This window comes from Crocodylus siamensis, chromosome 5 (genome assembly GCF_052110815.1).
Source record: "Crocodylus siamensis isolate JL-2025a chromosome 5, ASM5211081v1, whole genome shotgun sequence".
Classification (NCBI taxonomy): Eukaryota; Metazoa; Chordata; order Crocodylia; family Crocodylidae; genus Crocodylus; species Crocodylus siamensis.
Window position 1 is genome coordinate 205,010,670 of NC_143399.1, and position 10,585 is coordinate 205,021,254.

The window sequence follows — 10,585 nt, forward strand, 5'->3', positions numbered from 1 at the left end:
AAGTAATCTCAAGTAAATTTGCCACTTGCATTTGCAGGTAACAAGTTTACTCATGATTAGAGCCAGTTACTGCACAATAAGCATTTGCATATGTAGACATGGACACTTACTGCACAGCAATTAGCTCTACTGTGCAGTAAAGTGTCTCATGTAGGTGGGCCCAATTTGCATAACTGCATTACACAGCCTCAATCCCAAATTTGTTTCCACTGCTATGGCTTACATTTTAACAAGCAGTGGTTACCCAAATACTGGCCAAATACACAGTAGCTTTTAGCCACACTGCCTACTCCTTAATTTAATCGAATTCCATTTAATGGCATAATAGTTGGCAACATGAACGGCAAAGCACAAGCAGCTGGTAACAGCTTGAAGAGAAACGGAAAACAATGGGAGATAACAGGCCTAGAACCGACAAGCTCCAGCCATTTTCAAGGCTCCCAATACTAGCCCCGACTATGGAGGAGCCTGGAAATGGATGGGAGCCAGTCACAGTGCTGTACACCTAAGGAGCACTGCTTATATGAAGTCTAAGTCCCATGCTATGCACTTAAATTGGAGTGCAGTCATCTACAAACAGGATGATGGGCACATATCTAGGGTAAGTGTCATCATCTTTTTACAAACGCTGTTGCTATCCCGTGCACCTAAGGTATCAGGCATACCATTTCCACTGTAACCTCCTGTGGCCAAAAAGCAGGTCCTTCTGCTTGTACTGGGAAGCACTAGCATGGTCAGGTACTGCTCAAATACGCTGGTATTTGCAGTTTGTCAAGTGGCTTTCTCGGTCTCATGCAGCAAGGCTATGAACCTGGATCTGAGCATGAAGTACTTTTGGACCGGAGGTGGAAAACAAAAAAGGCATTCTCTTTACCAGCACACCCTGTTCTGGCAGACAGCCACAGAAATTGCACTTCCTGCCATCTGCAATTTAACATCCTCACTAGAGCACAGAAGAGTTCTGAAAGTGCCCCAAAACCACCACCTTTATATTTTTGAACTCCAAATGTCTATGCCAAATCAGGGCAGAGTCTTTGCCCTCATGTTTAAGCAGTGCCTTGTGACCTGCCACATGCAGTTTTCAACAGTGAAGCTGAAACAGCCTGCACTTCAGTGAGTGCCTCCCCCAGCCTATTTATATTACCAAAGAAGCCAGAAAACCTATTCAGGGACCAGGACGCCACTGTTCAGAGTAAGAGTTGTACAGCGACTACAAGACAAGAGAAATGGGTGAATACAGACAAGGGAGCGCACAGAAACCAAGAGTGGATGTCTGATTAAGGTCTCACATACTACTTTATAGCCAAAGCTGTATCATAGGCCAGTGGTTAAAGCATTAAACCTGGACTTTTCTTCCCAGCTCCGACACTGTTGTACCGTGACCAAAAAGTTTATAATAACCAAGATAAACACCAGCAGTCATGTATCATGTGGGCTGTTTACCTGGCACAAACGTACCAAGCTCTTCACTGGGCAATCCCCAACCAGTCACACTTAATTCAATGTCCATTTTCAAATTAAAATTTGACCTTGCCTCTTCTACGTTTAGCCTCAGCTTATCATAAAAATTAAGGGCTGGAAGGGACCTCAAAAGATCAAGTCCAACCCCCCTGCTCTGGGCAGGAATACTGCTGAGATCAAATGATCCCAGCAAGACGTCTGTCCAGTCTCCTCTTGAAGACTTCCCAGGTTGGGGACTGCACCCCCTCCTTGGGAAGTCTAGTCCAGATTGTGGTCACCCTTACCATAAACACATTCTTTCTTGCATCCAACCTGAAACCATCCTCTAACACAGGGGTTTTCAACATTTTTGGATCAGTGTACCCCTGGCAGATGGACACGGAGCAGAGGGAGTCACACAGTGGCAACATCCACGTCATCCCAGCCAAGGCTTTGTCTAGCTGGGTCTGAAAAACCTTGAATGATGGACACTCCACAACCTCTCCAGGTAACCTGTTCCAGTGCTTTACTACCCTCCTCGTGAGAAAGTTTTTTTTCCAAAATATCTGACCTAAACTTCCCTTACTGCGACTGGAGCCCATTGCTCCTTGTCCTGTCATCTGCCCCCACCGAGAACCACCCAGCCTCATCCTCTTTGCAACCCCCTTGCAGGGAGTTGAAAGCTGCTATTCAATCCCCCTCGGTCTTCTCTTCTCCAGATTAAATAAGGCCAGTTCTCTCAGCCTCTCCTCACCAGTCATGTGCCTCAGCTCTGAACCATTCCCTTCCACCGGACTCTCTCCAACGTGCCCACATCCTTTCTGTTGTGGGGAGTCCACAACTGGACACAGGACTCCAGATGTGGCTTCCCCAATGCCGAATAAAAGGGAAGAATCACTGCCCTCCATCTGCTGGCACCACTCCTACCAATGCAGCACAGGATGCCAGTAGCCTTCTTGACAACAAGAGCACACTGCTGACTTCAGGGGCAACTCTTCCGACGTGGTAAGAAGCTGGACACAATCAAAGTTGCTCTTCATTTCCCTGTAGTCGTTTTGCTTTGTTTAGAAGTATTTTTGGGTAGGTTTTTTTGCGGGTGGGTGGGGGTAGAGATTTGTGCCTTTGTTTTAAACAGTAAGGAGGGAAAACCAATAGGCAAAATTCACCGTTTCCTCAATCAGCTGAAAAGCCGCTTTGCAGAGGTAACCTTGATGCCCTTTTGAAGATCATCTTCAGTTGCTACAGCCCCTTGTGAAGAGGAACTGCTCAGTAATGGGGACACATTCATATTTCACTCCCCGCTCTTCCATTGCCCAACGGCAGGTTGTGCACATTTTTGATGGGTGGAAAAAAGATGAGTGCTTGTCCAACAGATACTTGCCACCAGAGGCAAAGGTATATATCCAGGAGATTACCACCATGCCTCTGACGTCATCTTGGATGCCACAGGATCTCTAGTGAATTCCTAAGGCCACCCCAGGAAAAAGAGCTTCACAACAAATCCTTTAGCTGAAATCCAAGTTTTGCCCCTTCCTTCAGGAAAAAAGGCTTGTTCTTACCAAGTCTGTTTACACTTCTAAACAAAGCAAAACAACTACAGGGAAATGAAGAGCAACTTTGATTGCAACCAGCTTCTTACCACATCGGAAGAGTTGCCCCTGAAGTCAGCAGTGTGCTCTTGTTGTCAAGAAGGCTACCGGCATCCTGCGCTGCATTGGTAGAAGCGGTGCCAAGTCTGCTCAGGGATGGCAGGCTGGAGAGGCTATCAGAGGACTGAGTGGGCCCTTACATTTTTCATGAAGATCAGTACATTTATTTTTCTAGATGAAGTGATGCTTGCTGTTGGTGTTAGATACAGTTTCTGCCCAAGTCTTCACCAAACACATGGCTATTTCACAGGCAGCAGCTCAAAAATGTACAACTCTAAAAGCTATACAAGGAAAAGCTTTTCCAGCTTACAGAGAGACTTACAACTGGTCCATTTCTGAGTTTCATGCCTTGCCCAGTTCTTTCTCCATTCAGACCTTTTCCCCAAAGCAGGATGAAAGCTATTGCAGCAGGTGGTATTTAGGCCCAATGATAGTTTGATTTGTGCCATTTGGAACAACTAAATGACTGACTGGGCAAAACAGCCCTGTGGCCATGATTTTATGGTCTCAGTGAAGGACAGGAGGGGGGTGCCTTCACTTCTACTCTTACAGAAGCAGAGCTGTACAAACAATCTACACATTGTTACTGGCATGTGAACTTAAAAATGTTGGCGATAGAAAACACGCTTGATTTTCTGGTGATGCATCCTCTTTGACTTAATTTACTAGCCATTGTTTGGGGAGAACCAGCCCAACTCAGATGTTGGATTAAAACCACGTGGTCACTTCAGAAGCTCAGCTCTTCCCATCAGACCCACTTCTACTAGAGCTGGTTTTAGGTAAAATCTTACCATTAAGAAGCTTTCCAGGTCTGTAGAGCAAGTGAGATGTATTCCTATTTCAGCTGAGTTGGAGCAGGCTCCTAAGACCTCCACATCCCATGTCATTGCTCTAACCACTGGGATGTTTGGCTACACTGGAGCCAAACAGTGAACGACTCTTGTGATAAACCCAGAGAGATTTTGAAAGTCTCAGGGTCATTTTAATGTGGAATGGAGAAATATCACTACCTTCCCAGCTATGTTTCTGCCCATTTGCTTTAAATTCTGCAGAGCAAGGTATTATAGGAGGCCACGTTATTAGTTTGTAAAAGTCACAGCTTCACAGATGCCAAGAACCACCCCCAAGGCCAAGACAGAGTTAAAAATAGGACTCAAGAAAGCTGAGAACTGGCTTCCATTATTATATGGTGTCACTTCAGCCTACAGCTCTATTACATTGCATCTTATAATACTGTTTAGCTCTGCAAAATATGATTTTGTCTCTAAAGAACCTTTTAGAAAGTTCATACAAGTTTACTAAAAACAGGAAAAGCACGTAGGTTTCTAAAACCCTGTATTAGTCACTGCAGGGAAAAAAAAAAACACAACCCCCCCCATATTTTGCTTTCTTAAGTAGCATACCTGTATTAGGCATGGATTTAGTGCAACTCATACTGCCTAAGAGTTTCCAACTTGTTTCAATCATATAACATTTCTTCATTGTTGTATACTTATTCTCTCCCACATACAATTAGCCAGTAATCACCTTGGAGAAAAATAGTAGCTGAACATACTTCTGAGTTCTTACCTCATGTAGTAAAAAAGGTAGCTTTCAATACATTTCCCTGTAATATTATGGGAAATATTAATATAGCCACACACCACACAGGCAAACAAGTTTCTGCAAGAGTTTTCAGAACAGTGAATCTACATTTACTAGCCCCTTTCCAAGCAGACTTTCAATGCACTTTGCAAACTTGGTGAGTGGAGAGAGTCATTTCATCCACTTCTGAAATGCAGGCACCTGCAAGACGACTCACAGCAGCCATGGATTACTTTCTAACAGGCTCTAGATTACAAAAATACCATTTTTGCAGGCCTGAATATGCAAAGCACTTAGCAGCACCTGACTCAGCAGCCCACCGGATAAAATCCTATATATTTTAATTCCACAGAGTCCAGTAATATTAGACAGACATACCAACGAGACATTTGATTTCTGGGAGCAGCAAAGCACTACCACATTTCTTCTTGCATTAGAGAAACAAATCCTAAAGCTACTTTCTTACTAAACAAATTGGACTTTGAGAATGTTGCTACTGAGAACAAACTGACTATTATTCCTATGGCATCTTTATCACAATGGTCTATGCAAGACTAATTCAACTAGTCACAGAAATGCAACTCCTCTCCCCTCCCCACATTCCCACACTGCTCTCTCTCTCCAGATGAAGTCCCAGAAGCAGGCATCTTGCAGCCTTGTGGCCCCTTTTCAAGGGACTCCAATCATGCAGGAAAGAAATGGGCACAAGTTGTGAAACTGGAACAGGTATCCTAGCCTCAGGATATGGGTCAAAAGATACACTGGAAACAGTCATCTTCTACCACCCTCTATCTATTTGAGTCAGACTCCTCAAATGAGAAACCACCACCAATTCTGAACACCAATGACTTCTGCAAACTATGAGCCACAGAGATGCACTACCGTAGAACTCCTGCAGCCTTCCCCACACAAACCCTACAACACATGGAATAAAAGCTCATCTCTGCCTTTAAAGAGGAGGGAAAGGGCATCCAGTTAGAGTCTGGGTCCAATGAGAAGACTGGTGGGAGTATTTGGGAGGGCAGCACCTTGAAGCCAGAGGAGCAACCTGAATCTGCTTGACATTAAAAGATGCAGGACACTGAAATTGGGAAGCAAGGAGTGAATTGTTCACAGGCCACAAGCAGAAGAGGTAAGAAGTTCACTATAAAAAACTTAATATGCAGCCCAAGCTTTCCTGGAATCACAGGATTTGCTGTTCTTCCAGGCTGTATCCCTTTATAGCATAAGCACTTTGCATGTCAAGAGCGCTTAATCATTTGTAAAGTTCAGCTCCCTCCATCAGGATGCCAGCACAAACACTGACACCCATCCAGGCTGCTGATGTGCTAAGACCAATGCTGATGATGCTGACTAATACGGTCTCTTAGGTACAGCCAGGTGGGAGGAATACTATCTGATCTTTCTGGTCTTCCCCTTTGATTACAAGCTCTACTGCTGGCACTGGGTTTTTGGTTTTTTATGGTACATTTATACTGCTCCAAGCACAGCAGAGCCATGATGCAGGACTGAGGCTCCTATGTTATTTGTATTACCAAAACACCATTTATGAGTGAAAATCATCCTACCCTAAAGACTGGCATGGACAGCCAGAGTTTAAGCAGCTTTCCCCCAAGGGACACAGCAAGCTAGCAGCAATCAGGAATAAGCCAAACAAATCCTGACCTCCACGCATTCAGTAACATCTCTGCAACACAGCCACTTCCTCCTTCTTTAGCTTGTTGACTTTATTTGTCCTCAGCTACAGCCCCCCTTAGTTACTCAGCCAAGCTTCACCTCTTCCAGTCTGAAGAGAAGTCATTCTTTCTAGCCCCCCTGGTTGAATGATTTACTTCCATATCTGTGATGAGATTCATACTGGACATATCTGCATACGATTTAAATAATCCTCCCAACAGCTATCTTCAATACAAACTTCATTTGACTAATTTCACTCACCTTGGTTTCAAGTATTAGGATACTGCTTATGCAATCTTGAAACAAAAAACTGACTCTGTTCTGCTCTTCTATAGCCTTTAGTGGATCAAATTATTCAAGCTGGATTTCATAATGTAAACATACGATGCTGAAGTTAAAAAAAAACCAAACAAACGCAGAGCAGAGCTAGTATCAGCCATTCGGGCAATTCCTCTGTCGTAGGATGAATGAGAGGCCAACAGCAGCACAACACTCAGCAGTTTGTGTGTGCAGAATTAAAAACAAACAAACAAACAGAAAACCACACCAACCTTAAGCCACTTTTTCTTTTTTTAAGAAAAGAATAAACCAACTGATCCATTTGCTGAAGTGCCACAGCTCCTGTAATCCTAATCTTATGACATTAATTAATGTCTGTGGCAATACACTAATTTCAAGCACCGGGATCCTAGGACAGACAAAAGCAAGGTACAAAAGAGAAGCTTGTTTGTATTTTACAAACCGTCAGAAAACTGGAAGCTGCATCTAGAGATTTTGGGCAAAAGGCATTGGACACAACAGCTTCTTTTCTCCATGCTCTAAGTCCCAAATGCCTGACTTCTCCTCTTTACAATGGACAGAGAAGTCCAGCTCCCTCCCCACTGATTTCAGAAGCTGCCACCTGCTCTTTCAAAGCTGGAATGTTTGCTGGATTCACAACCCCACAGATTAGACTGCTAACCAGCATGAAAAAAAATACATGGTCCACTAGGTCCATCACCCCACAGCAGCATCCCCAGGACTTCAAAGCAGAAAGATAGTTGTACAATTAAATGCTGTGAGCATAAAAGTGCCAGATCTATTTAATAATACAGTATGTTACTTCATGCCCATTTTTTCTTCCCTTCCCTTGGTGCACTTCACTCTCTCATCGTTCCTACCAAGCATGTTTTGGGGGTTCATAACTAATTCTTTTCCCTCCCTCTCTGTATCCCATCACTCTGCAGTCTCTTTCTTCCTCCAGACCTTTACTGCCTCTTCCCCTCCTTCTCACACATCCTCTTCAAGCCTACGTATTCCCCCATGTCTTCTGCACCCACGCTCTGCCCCCTGCTCGCCTTTTGTAAAAGGAGCAACAGCTCAGAGTCATAACACACCTTACCTTCATCCGTGGGATGATTAGATGCTCTCCCTATTTTTATCCCCTTCTTTTGCAGGCAATGGCTCCCCTACAGCCCCTCAAGCCATGCTATGCTTCCACAAGCCTCAAACGAGAAGTTTCTCCCAACTGAATATTTTGGGCTCCTCTACAGAGGTGAACAAGCAGCCAGCCCTTTTTACTTCTCTTCCCACATCTAGCACTTGCCTCTAATAGTCTCAGTGTCCAGCTACAGGAGGGACAGAGATCTCCGTCTTCTCCAGGTCTTAAGCAGCTTCGGTCTCTGCAGGGCAGGCGAATGATCCTCTGTTCCCTTTCCCCAGGCTGCTTAATGCCACCACCCTCCTTAGTTACTATTTAACCCTTTCACCAGGCGAGGCCATTTGGGACACAACACACACCATGCCCGAGGGAGCTGTTCTTGCCTGGCAGAGCCTGATTCCCAGCCCAGAACCAAGCATCTAAAACAAGCCCCTCAGGTTCACCAGCCTGCTCAACCAGAGCCTGAGCAAGACAAGCTCAGCCCAACACGCCTACACAGGGCCCCATCACACCTGGATCAGGGGAAACCAGCCCTCTGCTTGCAGCTCAGGCTACACAGCTCAGTTCTGTCGGTCTGCAAGGTGCAAACCTACAGTCCCCAAACCAACATAGCCATCTCCTCAGCAGCGACTTCTCCTCTGCCTGCCTGGCTAGGCCCAGCCATCTCCTAGCTGGAAAAAGGAGGCAACAAATCCCCCTCCCCAAACTGCCAGGGCCAAGTGGCTTCTGCTCGACTGATGAGCAGGGCCAGGTAATTAGCATGATGATAACAGTAATAATCATAGTAATATTCATCATAAGATAAGGATACTAATGACATAAACAAGATAATGAGGCTATTGATACTAATAAAATAACACTACTAATACCCATCCCCCCAGGCACCAATACCCCACTCCTCCTGTAAGGCATCAATGGGCACCAATACCTGCCCCCCCATCAATGGGCACTAAAATCCCACAACAATACCAACAAAACTAATAAGCAGGGATCTGCTTATTTTTTCCAACTGGGGATTTGTTTTTCAATTTTTGGTTAAAGAAAAGTAAAGTAACCCCAACTCTACATTGTTCTGTGATTTTAAATGAACCACCACCACTATGTATTACATACAGATACACGTATATTATATATGTGTATCTATATATTGGCAGTGTTTCGTTTTAAGTCACAGAACAATGTGGAGTTGGGGTTACTTTTTTTTTTTTTTTTTTTTTAAACCAAAAACTGGGGTTTTTTTGGTTTTAAATCATAGAAAGCCAGGATCCCTGCTGGTGAGATATTAGTATTGTGATACCAAATCACAATACTAACAAGTAATGATACCAATAAATAATGATATCAATGACACTAGTATGATATTGATTGTGATACTAATAACTATACTGTTACTCCCCCAATCAAGGATACCTTACTATACTTACTGACTAATAAGGAATGATACCAATAAACAGCAATATCAATGATACTAGTAAGATATTAAATGTGACACCAATAATGGGACCAATCACACTACTGATAAGTAAGATACCAATCATGACACCAATAGGTAACAGTATGAACAGATGCTAGTAAGATACTGATTGGTAGCGGTAGTTAGTGGTATCACAATTAAGTAACTGATGCTTATTTACTGACTGATCAGGAACAACAGCAATCGTTACTAACAAGTAACGATACCAACACACAGCAAGATCACCGATACCAGTAAGGTATTAACTGTGACACCAATAATGGGACCAATCACAAAACTAATTTAAAGTAACGATACCAGCAAGTCATGGTACCACGGATCGGATCAGAGATCAGCGCGGTTACTGGGATCACAATTAGTCAGTGACGGCACCAGTCACCGCACCAGTAACGAACGGCACCCACGCGGCCACGAACCGGCAGTGATGACACCCGGGGCCCCCCCGATATTAACCATGACACCGGGGGAGGGGAGGGGAGGGGGGCGGGACCGCCCGGGCAGGGACGAAGCTGACGCGCGGACCGACACCACCAAGGAGGCCCCGCCGGCGCGAACGCGGCACGACACAACACGATACGACCCGCACTGTTAACGGGGCCGGGGCCGGGGCCGGGGCTCCCCCACCCCCCGGGCAGCCTGAGGAGAACGGGTCGGGGGTCCCGCCCCCCCAGGGCCGGAAGTGGGGTCCGCACCTTCCGGCCGCACCGCCTGGCGCGCTCAGCCTCACTCCGGCTCCCAACCGGCTGCGGCTGTGGCTCCCTTTGCCCTCTGACCTCTCGCCCCGGGACGTCACACCGCGCCCAGGCACTGCCCCGCCCACCCGGCTCCTGGCCACGCCCTCCCCTCCCGCCAGAGCGAGGCAACATGGCGGCGGGGCGGGAGGGCGTGGAGCAATTTTGGGGGGTGGGGAGGAAGCGAGGCCATATCTGGAGTCCTGCGTCCAGCTGTGGGCTCCCCACGACAGAAAGGATGTGGACACATTGGAGAGTCCAGTGGAGGGCAACGAAAATGGCTGTGGGGTTGGGGCACAGGACTGGTGAGGAGAGGCTGAGGGAACTGGGCTGATTGAGTCTGCAGAAGAGAAGACCGAGGGGGATTGAAGAGCAGCCTCCACCTCCCTGCAGGGGGGCTGCAAAGAGGATGGAGCTGGGCTGGTCTCAGTGGGGGCAGATGGCAGGACAAGGAGCAATGGGCTCAAGCTGCAGCAAGGGAAGTTGAGGTTGGAGATTAGGAAAAACTCTCTCACAAGAAGGGCGGTGAAGCACTGGAGCCGGCTCCCCGGAGCAGTGGAGGGGTCCCCATCCTCGGAGGTTTTGAAGACAAGCCTTGGTGGGATGATGT

The 10,585-nt window shown here is 46.1% G+C and overlaps 1 protein-coding gene across 2 annotated transcripts in view; it reads right to left on the bottom strand.

Annotated features, from left to right (window-relative positions):
* Window positions 1-10,043, bottom strand: part of SCAP (SREBF chaperone) — a 90,177-nt gene extending 80,134 nt beyond the window's left edge. Inside the window, exon 1 of one of the 2 annotated variants that reach the window (XM_090047995.1) lies at window positions 9,937-10,043. The gene's annotated coding sequence lies outside the window, so the exon portion shown is untranslated. Of the gene's footprint in view, window positions 1-7,935; window positions 8,816-9,936 lie in introns of those variants that run through there. The other variant, XM_090047999.1, reaches the window with a different exon arrangement.
* Between the last annotated feature and the right edge of the window lie 542 nt (window positions 10,044-10,585).